Below are 11422 nucleotides of genomic sequence, written 5' to 3'. Positions count from 1 at the left end.
TCAGCGCGGCCTTTGATTCAAGCGCGGTGTTTGGATTAGACCGCGTTCAGTTTTGGGCAAATCTCTTAATACAAAAATGACTTATTTTAACGCTTATTGGGATGTTTAAGTTCATGATTATCGATAAAAATAGGTATTAAGAGATTTGCCCAAAACTGAACGCGGTCTAATCCAAACACCGCGCTTGAATCAAAGGCCGCGCTGAGTTGCCAGATGTATGCTGTTTTTAATTGCATCAACCTTCATTGTTAAAAAATCGGAAAAATCCTTGAAGAAATCACTGCTGGAGACAGTGGAGACTGAAAAGGATTACTAATCACCAGAGGAAAATCTATTGGATCATATCCTCACTTTGTTGTTTCTGTTTTAAGCATTATGATATCAATCTATATTAGAGTAATCTGTAAAAATGGCACCCCTGACGCCGCATTCAGTGTGCTGCCAGAATCGAAGTTTGTTTTGATTTTGGAAAGGGTTGCCAAGACAGGTAGATTTAATTTTGGCTGTTGCTTACAGTGTCCCGAGGACAATAAAATCGATTCGGCAACCAAGAAGGGCATTTGGTTTCAGAGTTTCGGTTTATAGCGCGGCGAATAAGTTTCAGTGAAACTCACAATAAAGTATTCTTGAAACCGTAAGGTCAGGTATCGATGCCACGATACTATGATAATTGAAAATGTACCTTGACTCAAAAGTATCGATAGTCAGTAACACCCATTCAATAATGTGCACTTGATGTTTTGCTTAATTAAACCAATTAAACATATAATTTTCATTTACAGCTTGCTCACAAAATATATTACTTGTTGCTAATGAACTACTTAAACAAACAATGGAGCAAACAAAACTACCACTACACCAGTGATGGAGATTGAAAGACATGTCTTCAAATGGAAGACATTTACCCCGCGGGATGCCAGGACATTTTTTAAAATGTCTTCACGATCCGAGAAAAAATGTCTTCACATGTATTCCAACTCAAAATGGCTCGTTAAAACCGACCGAATGTTGAAAAAATTGCTGGAAAATGGAAAACTGACGAGCAAAAAAAAAGGTCTCCTCCTCTGCAAAACGAAGGTCATAATCACATGTTTTGTAATGTCTGCACATATTTTTCAATGTCCTCCATTTGTCTTCCCAAACAAGGATGTCTCACCGCGGGGTAAATGTCTTCCATTTGAAGACATGTTTTCCAATCTGGCATCACTAACAACAACCATCATGTCAAATTAATTTGACCATTATGTCAGAAGGTCAAATATTTGACCATTGGTCAGTAGACTGGGACACGGTTATATGGGAAAAAAGCGATGGTGTTATTTTTCCGCTCCCATGCACTTTTCGTGTTCCTTATGGGTCCTATAACATCTGTGTATCTTTTCAGATCGATCGGTAAAACGCCCAATTTTTAAAGCTTCCATACGATTTTAGATGGGAAAAACCACTTTTTCAAAACTTTCTATAGAGATGTCCAGTTGGCTCCTGGAATTATATCAATACATGATATTTATAAGAAATTTTCCTGGGAAAAACTCTTCTGAAGACCGCAAGGCGCTACTTTGCTTGTGAAATAAGATATTCTCCCCAGACTGAATGAATATCTGACGAACGGCTCACCTTTGAATTTTACTAGCAATACTGCTGCAGCATGCAAATTCAACCATGTGATAAGAAATGATATCGCTTAAATTTATCTTGGAGGCTTCCCCGAAGATACTATGAGCAAAAATCACACTTTGAAAATTAATTCCACGCGAAATCATTTCTCATACTTAAGCAAGTTTGCAATAGCAGCATGCTGTAGCAGTGTTGCTGGAAAATTTCAATGGTGAGCCGTTCATAAGACATTCAATCAGTTTGGGGTGAATAGCTGTTTCTACAAGCATCGTAGCGTCTTACGGTCTTCAGAAGAGTTTTGAAGTAGAATACTTCTCTCAGGAAGTTTGGCTACATAGGGATGTGAAATGAAAATCTAAAACCGAAAAAAGTGAAAAATATGTCCAATTTCAAATGCTAATGAATCGGTTAGTATTCGATGGATTTCCTTCGTTCTTGCAGCAATAGATTTCAAAAGCTTCTAAGATTCTTCCCAAAATAAGATAATTGTAATTTTATTATTCACACAATTGTACCATTGAAAATAGTCAAGCCTTGTCGAAACGAAAAATTCGACCTCTGATTGGTCGTTATATGCTTGCCTCACAAGCACGGTCGACAGGATCATATACCTTGCAATTGAAAACATGCTATTTGGCCTATATAAGAGCCTGTTTCAGCCGGAGCCGCTCATAATAGTTCTAGACAGCGACAACAGCAGTCGTCTTTCCTTAGCAGCAGCATTAGCCCTGTGGTTGGTCACCACGTCTCAGGAGCAGCGCGGTTTTTCTCAGCGTGTGTCGCCAGACAGCCATTATTCCCCCCGTGTTGGGGCAGCATGAAGATTGCCATCAGGAAATCCAATTTCGGAAATCAAAATGTTTTTTTCAGGGCAAATAAACAAGTCATTGAAAGTTAATAATTTTTGGCAACGTAAACAAGCATTCTGTGTTGCATACTAGCAATTTAAATTTGTCGCACCCGTCTAATTTAAGAATGTGAAATAGCTTCCACAATGCATGTTGTCCGTGTATCTTAATTCCCCTAATGTAAGGGCAGCTCAAAGGTTGTAATTAGCAACCGATTTTGAACCGCAACATGCTTTTTTCAAAGCAAATAAAAAAATAATTGAAGGTTAAATCCTTTATACTCCTGCGTTTTAGCAGCAACCATTTGCATCTCCCATTCGTCGAATCCGTGAAACGACGAAGAATCATTCGGAGATTGAGCTAGGTTTTCCGTTTGTATAACCGCATCAGTAGCAGCAGGGGTGTTATGCTGCTCTTGTCTCGGCGAATGTAGCACTGACATTTCACTTTCTTTTTACGAACGCGATTAACTAACTACTTCGCTTCGCGCGCGGTTTGAATCGACAGCAGCAGCAGTAGCACTAGCAGCAGCTACGTTCGACAGGTTACTGCGATCCGGTTCGAAGGACCAAAATTTATGTTCGGTCTGGGGAGAACTCTTGCTACAGCAAAGTGGACTGTATTCAGTGGAACGAGCAAAGGGAGCAAGTGTCAATCAATCAACTCTTGGAAGCTCTGAAAAGAACTGGGGTTTGACTTTTCTCCTTGCCGAGGACGAAAAACTATAGCAGAGTTGAACACCGTTGATATTTCTTAACTACCGTCTGCCGGGGTGAGATTAAGCCACGGGGGTGAGATTGAGCCAAAACGGGAAATGTTTGTATGTTAAATTACTTGAGATTTGCAAAACCTAATTCCTCAAATTCAATACTTTATGAAACATGACATATTTATTCACAACTTAAAATTGAATATAGATAATATCAGTGAACTGTTTCGCTTAAAGAATGTTTCAAAGTACAGGGTGAAAAACATGCGCAAATAACGTTATCCAAAAATGTCCCAGGAAAACCAATCCGATCAAGAAATCACAAGAACTTACTGCTCAGTTGGTACGTTAGGATGTCGTCTCCAATGAGTTGAGGAAATATTATGCATTGAACCTGTGCCGGCTCAGAAAATAATATTTTTCCAAACTGTTCACTTTTCGAGCCCTTTTGGGGTGAGATTGTGCCAAGCTATATTGAACAGCACAGTGTGCGGAATTCACATTCACGACAAAATTATATCAGTATACATCAAAACACTTGCATTGTTTACATAGGGTATGTTTTTTGTCCCCACAGCATAAGGTATGTTGTCTAGCTATGGTATTCTTTGAAATAATGACTAAAAGCTTGAGAAGCTTACTGTTCTCAATTGGTAGATAGAAATTTTCAATTATTGATATTACTAATGGAATGTAACAAAATTTTGTACACCAATTCTATATAAACTGATGACTTTTAAAGAGAAGAAGGAGGGTTGTGGGTACGTTTCCAGAGGTTTTGAGATCTCCAATGGAATATACAGTTGTCAATGACACATAATAATTGAAACGAAAAGTCTTCTCAAACTTCATGTCCTAACGTTTCCCCTTTTTAGGCTACCTGGAGACGCCACTATGTGTATAGAGACTGTCTATAAGCCACGTTCTCATAACTAATTACTCTATGCATCAATTTGATCCAGCCATACATTTTTATATAATTCATATGATATATAGTTTCTGATCAACCCCTTAAAGCCCCTTAATAGTCCACGTTGTTTATGGTCGTCCCTATACCTACTGTTTTATCATGTTAACCATGTGGATTATTCGTAGATACACTACTGTTCATTTAACAGGTATTAAATTCAACTTTTTGTTTTTGGCACAATCTCACCCCATAGAAGGGGTGAGATTGAGCCAAAGTTTATGTATTTTTAGCAAAATTATAGTTTATTGTAACTCAACCATATTTGTTGTAGTTGATAACAAAACATTCTAGAATGCATTGGTGTATTTTGGATCGAATTATTTGCTTAAATGTGTGCGTTAGAAGCTTGAGATCAAGAAAGCATCATTTTTTGGCACAATCTTACCCCGGATGACGGTACTTTTATTTTCTTCTTCTTCCTACTGCTGATGCTTACAGAACGATGGTTAAAACAAAACTGAAAAACTTCACGATGCGACCGCTGCTTTTATAGCGTCGCGCTGGAGGTGGGGTTTGGTGGTCTTCGCTGATTGGTTGTTCGGTTTCTGTTGGAATGAATACCGATGCCGCGTATGTTGTCGACAGTAACAACATAGCAGTGAATGATCTGCTTTCGGCGGAGACGGAACAGAAATTGTTCTCACTTTTTTCAGTTTTAGATTTTCATTTCACATCCCTATATAGCCGAACTTCCTGAGAGAAGTATTCTAATTCAAAATTAAATCTTCATTAATTCATTTGTTGTCCTTATAAGGACAATTGTTCAATTTATCATAGGATGTACTGTTTATCTTACATCTCTGTGTTACCTTGATAGTGAGGACTAAGACGCACGGTCAACACAATGAGAAAGGTGTTTTCACATTGAAAACTAGACACGGCTTTACTGGAGGAAGTGTTGGCAAATGCATCTACCGCTAATACCACCGCTATCATACGAAAGCGCGTCGTTTCATGTGGGGAATATCAACAACGAAAAATGACGCGCGTCTAAGCATAACCCGAACTGTTTCGCCGTGCTGCTCCCATTTACCTTTACATCGGCCTCAGGGAAGTACCGACTGCATCTGCATTTACCGCTGAGGCTGTCACAATACTGCTATTCCCAAGGAACAATTTGGAAGCCCTTATAAGGCAAATGTGGAATAAGAGCAGTGTAGATGCAACCGGTGCTGAATAAACAACACGTTGAATTATTTGTTGTACAAACGTTGCCGCATTCGTTATTCATTTATTATTCCAATAGTGGAACTCCAGTTTAACAGAAGTTGTTTAAACGTTTGCAAGAGATTATTAGCAACACTAATAAATATGTGCTGCGTTAAAGCGCTTTAAAGGTCTCCGCTCATCAGTTGCATTCTCGCCTAATAAAAGCGATTTGAACATTTCAAACGGCAACCTGGCGACTGTTATTCTGCACGTGTTATTCAAATGCTGCACATATGAATTTTAAGTCTTTCAAGGAGCAATTCTTTAGCTCTTATAGACGCGAACGTTAGACTACTGGTTTTATGGAACATCCTTCTCAACGCGTCGTATAGTTAGTTTAACGCAGCATAAACGTTGTTTTCAAACCACTAAAAGAAGGCAATCCACGGGTGACGTTCCATTGCTTGTACCTTTGTTATTGTTGTTGTTTTTCAAGTTGCAAATCCAAAACATAACCGAACACGAGACCTTTGAGCGTTGGAAAGTAAATCTAAAGTGGTATTCTATTGTTGGGTAAAGTATTGCTCCACGCAAAACTAGAGCAACCAATCGGACAACTGTTATTTTTCACGCTTTTCGATTCACATTGCTTCCAAGTTGCGACCGTTCGTACAAACGTGAAGATGTCAAAAGATGAAAACAAACTGGTTCCAGCTGATCGCAACTGTCTCGAGGATTGCCTTAGATTCGCAGCTTATCTTCTTTCAAAATCGTCAGTGTTCCCCCTAAAATTTTTTTTATTCCAAACAAAAAAAAATTTGACTATATTATAGCCATATCATGAAAGCCAATTCATGAATTAACTTTAGCAAGCCATTTCGGGAACAAATTTCCTATCGGGCTCTTCTAGAGTAATCATTCAATGAACAAAACAAGGACCATGTTGTAGGTATATCACCAAGAACACACGAAACCATGAAAATAGATTGTTGAAGTAATTTCATAAACTATGAATCAATAAGTGTGAGATTCTGTTCAAAAATTCATAGAGCTCCTCAGTTTCGGAATATACCCACGGGAAAACTGAAGTTGCTGAATTTTTTAGTGCTATAACTATTTAAATCGGATAAAAATTGCAAACGTTACAAGAACATTAATTCTGGTTACACGGGTACCCCACTATTCACGTTACCCCTCCCTCCGCTGCTGTTTAAAAACTAATATCCAAAGTTGCCTTTCAACGAGTTCTGAGATGTCACCAATTTCTAGCACTATAGATTAAGGTGAAAAAAATGAAATACCTAAAAAGGCACCCGGATTCTCCGTCGAGCACACAACTTAAATAAATAAATTAAGGAAACGGTCAGTCAACCGAGTTTGTTACGACTAGGTATTTTGAAATCAGGTTATCAGGTTGGTTACAAAGTGGATTATTTCATATCAAATCTTAATCAGTAAAAATCAATTGAAGAAACATAAATTTGGGTGCGTCTAACAGCCTTTGCTGTTAGCCCCATACCCAGTTAAATATTCACTACAATAAATTCCGGTGTTCCGTAACCGGTTGCGTCATTGCATTGCATAAAGCTTGAATCTATAACACGAAAGATATCAAAATTCAATTTTTCTTTTGCAATAAAACTGAGTACTAAGCGCCCTATTGGAAACAAACGAGACCGATTAAAAATTTATTGATGTGTGATGAAAAAGTGCCTTTTAATAAATAAAAATCATTCTATTTTCGTACATTCAGTAGGAATACAAGATGTTGAATCTTTTTATATGTCCTAATACAGATTCACAGATTACTGATTAAGCTTGCTTTTGAATAAACAATATATATAAATTAAAACTATGCAGAAAGTGGCCTAATACACAATCTTTTACACCTTTCTTTTTCTGTGTTGTCGTTTTGTTGTAGCTACATTGTTCCATCCTCTTCTCCCGCATCATCAGTAATCACTCCTCCAGCAACTAAAAAAAAAAAACAGATAGTTAAATCATAAAACTTATTTTCAAACAGTAAATTGAAAGTATACAGGCATAGTGCAATAAATATATATGATTTTTATGTCGTCTAATTACTAGTAATCATAAACTTTGTTTGAAGAATAAACCTTTGATTTACAAACAAATTTTCAGACCAGCAATGCTTTATGCAATACCAACCTGATCGAGTTGATGTTCAACTAGAAAAAAACGCTTTGAAGGATTCAGAATTGAATTCTAAAAAGATTTTAAAGCGTCATCATTGGTTTGGTACACTCAAATTACAGACTTACTGGTATCGAAATGTTAGAAGCTATGTCAAATAAAATTATTCCCAACATTCGAGAAAAATCGCTGCAATCCCCAATTGCTACGATAAGCTTTCCTCATAGTCTGTTAGTAAGCAACTAAATTAGTTGTAAGATTAGTTCTCTTTACTTGACAAGTAGGTTTAAATCCCAACGAATAACAAGCCTAAAACAGTGAAAAAAAATAACTAAATATATATATATATATATATATATATATATATATATATATATATATATATATATATATATATATATATATATATATATATATATATATATATATATATATATATATATATATATATATATATATATATATATATATATATATATATATATATATATATATATATATATATATATATATATATATATATATATATATATATATATATATATATATATATATATATATATATATATATATATATATATATATATATATATATATATATATTTATATATAAACAGGGGGTAGACAAAATGATTTAGACAGGCAAAATTTTGTCAAAATTCAAACGAAACTTCACGAAAAATGACTCAATTTTGACGAAACGGGTCTCATTTTACTGGAAAACTATCCTACTTTCCAAATATTATGTGAGAGCTATATGCGGCCAATGGACACCGAAAATGTTCCGGATTTTAGAAGTGTGTGTCAAAATGTTCATTTTTGCAACGCTTCGAACTTTTACTGACAGCTAGTTTCTTGTAGATTTCTATGTTGCCAATAAACTAGAATTCATTCCGAGTTCATTGATACCCAAAAGTTGAAAATCCGTCAAGGAACCATCGAGATACGGATTATTTAAGTATGAGTGTTGTTTTTGGCAGGTTTTTTTTCCTGTTAGGTGCATACATATGTATTCCATTGCGGCCAGTTAGTAGCTTTATGCAGTATCTAAGGCCCTAAATATTGTTAATGTACTGGTAAGAGCGGCAAATATAATAAGAGGTAGTGTAGTTTCATATATACAGTGTACGAGGCTCCCGACTGACAGTGGCGAGTCTCCGTACAAAAGTCGGACAAAACCCAAAACGTTCATTAAAAAAGCAGAAAAATCCATATTAGGTTGATTTTTTTTATGAAAACTTCAATTTTGGTATCAAAAATTCAAAAAGTTGGAAAAATATCTCCCTAAAGTGGAATTAAAATTTTCTTATGGCTAAAATTACGTCGTAGTGTTTTTATGTATATCATTATTCATTTATATTCCCATCTCTTGTTATGTTTGAGGATCCAGTAGTCAGCAGCGAAACTGAGAATAGTATATATAATATAAAATATTTAATAATAATGCATTGTTTCACAATAATAAATTAAAATTTTAATTATAAATATAATTTGAATAAGTACGATGTCAGTATAGTCAGTGTCTGGCAAAGTGAATATAGGAAACCAGTATAAACTGTCAAAACGTGAACCAGCCGATTGTGTGCCAAATTTCGCAGTTGGAAAACTGCGATCATGTAATATTGAAATAGATATCATTTTTAGCTCAATTAATACATCGCATTAATCTAGGAAACAAAATGTTAAATACGTTAAACTAAAATTCGTGAGTAGAATATAAAGAAATATTCATTCATTTAAGATCAATGTTGTGTGTAATCAGCTGCCCTTAAAAGAAAAAATCCACTGTCATTAACTGTTCTGTCTTTTTTTCACTCTGTACTATTTTAAGAGAAATGTGCATTCGAAACGAACTATACAGTATATTATATGTTTATATATGCAAAATAGTAATTTTAATAGATTCAAAAAACTTGAGTCTAGCCAGAAATTTGTCGTTTAACATGGTCAAAACGGGATATGCCAGTTTTATGAGTTTTCATACTAGTAAAAATACAGTGTCTATATACGTTAGTGCATAATTTGTGACGTGTCACCATCGTATTACAGTAATCAGGGACACCAGATATGCAAATTTATTCGAAAATGAAGATTTTTAGAGTCCGTGTGCAGACTTTTATTGATTTGTCGATATTTGCAGTTTTTTCAGAGAGCAGATTTCATATTGAATTTAAATTAAATATTAAACCTTAATTTCATAATAAATTTTCAGAGTAGAATTGAATGGAAATATTACCTATTCCCAATATTTGAGAACAGGTAACAACAATCAGCTCAACAGCATCAAACAGCGAATTCAAATAGAATTTTTTGTCAAACTTGGTCTACATGTCGACAAACCGCACGCTCGCTTCGGCAATAGCAATAACGGTGTTACAGTTAGACGTTTTTTCCAATGCAGAAGTTTTTTTGGAGATAACAGAAGTCGAGTTAAATTTAATCCAGCGATCTCAAACGCTGCTAGCAACGATTTCGAGTGGCGAAAGAATTGAAGCATCAAAATTTAGGTCCAACGCTACCGTTCATTATTACGTAAAATTGTATGGATGTTCAACAACACTATACAAATTACTAATTCAAGGATGTGAAATAATTGTTTAATCTTCGAGTTCCGTTGGCAAACTTTCGGAAGGAGCCCAAGAAAGCATGAATAAAGCAATCCGAAAAACACGAGAAAATAAATGCCTGAGCTGCCAATTGCGTCAGATCCGGTAGTTCCGAGTTTTAGACACAACAACAAAAAGAAAAGCTCTTTCACATAAGAGGTGAAAGATTTATTAATTTTCAGTCATGATGATTCTGACGATGACGAGTAAAATCTTAAACCTTCTTTTCACATTTGAACGTAAACCGATGATGTTCTTCTAGAACAATTGAATGAAACTACTAACGACTTCTGTAAAACAATGTAACTTTCACAAATCACCATGCGTCTTCATTCAAACTATTTTAATTTCAATTAAAATTTTTGTTCAGCGGGGCAGAAAGGGGCAAAATGGGACCTTAATATTCGAAAAGTAGAGAAAATTTCCTATAAAATGCATACTATGCGACCTGTGTCAACCGATGGGTCTTCACGAAAAATGACTCAATTTTGACGAAACGGGTCTCATTTTACTGGAAAACTATCCTACTTTCCAAATATTATGTGAGAACTATATGCGGCCAATGGACACCGAAAATGTTCCGGATTTTAGAAGTGTGTGTCAAAATGTTCATTTTTGCAACGCTTCGAACTTTTACTGACAGCTAGTTTCTTGTAGATTTCTATGTTGCCAATAAACTAGAATTCATTCCGAGTTCATTGATACCCAAAAGTTGAAAATCCGTCAAGGAACCATCGAGATACGGATTATTTAAGTATGAGTGTTGTTTTTGGCAGGTTTTTTTTCCTGTTAGGTGCATACATATGTATTCCATTGCGGCCAGTTAGTAGCTTTATGCAGTATCTAAGGCCCTAAATATTGTTAATGTACTGGTGAGAGCGGCAAATATAATAAGAGGTAGTGTAGTTTCATATATACAGTGTACGAGGCACCCGACTCACAGTGGCGGGTCTCCGTACAAAAGTCGGACAAAACCCAAAATGTTCATTTAAAAAGCAGAAAAATCCATATTAGGTTGATTTTTTTTATGAAAACTTCAATTTTGGTATCAAAAATTCAAAAAGTTGGAAAAATATCTCCCTAAAGTGCAATTAAAATTTTCTTATGGCTAAAATTACGTCGTAGTGTTTTTATGTATATCATTATTCATTTATATTCCCATCTCTTGTTATGTTTGAGGATCCAGTAGTCAGCAGCGAAACTTAGAATAGTATATATAATATAAAATATTTAACAATAATGCATTATTTCACAATAATAAATTAAAATTTTGATTATAAATATAATTTGAATAAGTACGGTGTCAGTATAGTCAGTGTCTGGCAAAGTGAATATAGGAAACCAGTATAAACTGTCAAAACGTGAACCA

The 11422-nt window shown here is 35.2% G+C and overlaps 1 long non-coding RNA gene across 1 annotated transcript; it reads right to left on the bottom strand.

Annotated features, from left to right (window-relative positions):
• Nucleotides 1-7007: 7007 nt before the first annotated feature.
• LOC129734021 (uncharacterized) lies at nucleotides 7008-7747 on the bottom strand. Its single transcript, XR_008729763.1, has 3 exons — nucleotides 7576-7747; nucleotides 7463-7519; nucleotides 7008-7267 (listed from the first exon to the last, which is right to left on the bottom strand). It is a non-coding gene; the product is annotated as an uncharacterized LOC129734021 (long non-coding RNA).
• Nucleotides 7748-11422: the final 3675 nt, after the last annotated feature.

This window comes from Wyeomyia smithii, chromosome 1 (assembly GCF_029784165.1).
Source record: "Wyeomyia smithii strain HCP4-BCI-WySm-NY-G18 chromosome 1, ASM2978416v1, whole genome shotgun sequence".
Taxonomy (NCBI): domain Eukaryota; kingdom Metazoa; phylum Arthropoda; class Insecta; order Diptera; family Culicidae; genus Wyeomyia; species Wyeomyia smithii.
Note: the sequence above shows the minus strand (reverse complement) of the source record. Positions and strands in the feature narration are given on the sequence as shown.